We start from the raw sequence: 226 nt of genomic DNA, 5'->3' as shown, positions 1-226 counted from the left end.
GGAGCCGTTGGCAGCCCCACAGAATCCACACAAAGAGGAGAGCAGCCCCTACCGAGCTACCACAGGAGTCACCATACTGCACAATGATGGCTACAGACCCTGGAATTAGCAAACCATCGACAATCTAACCGCAGACTGACAGATGCTTAGCAGAGTGCATTTGCTAAACTACCACACAAGTACAGGTGGTTTCTTTCCTGCTCTCAGGGTTACCAAATTACTGGAT

Source organism: Heptranchias perlo, chromosome 3 (assembly GCF_035084215.1).
Source record: "Heptranchias perlo isolate sHepPer1 chromosome 3, sHepPer1.hap1, whole genome shotgun sequence".
Lineage (NCBI taxonomy): Eukaryota > Metazoa > Chordata > Chondrichthyes > Hexanchiformes > Hexanchidae > Heptranchias > Heptranchias perlo.
Note: the sequence above shows the minus strand (reverse complement) of the source record.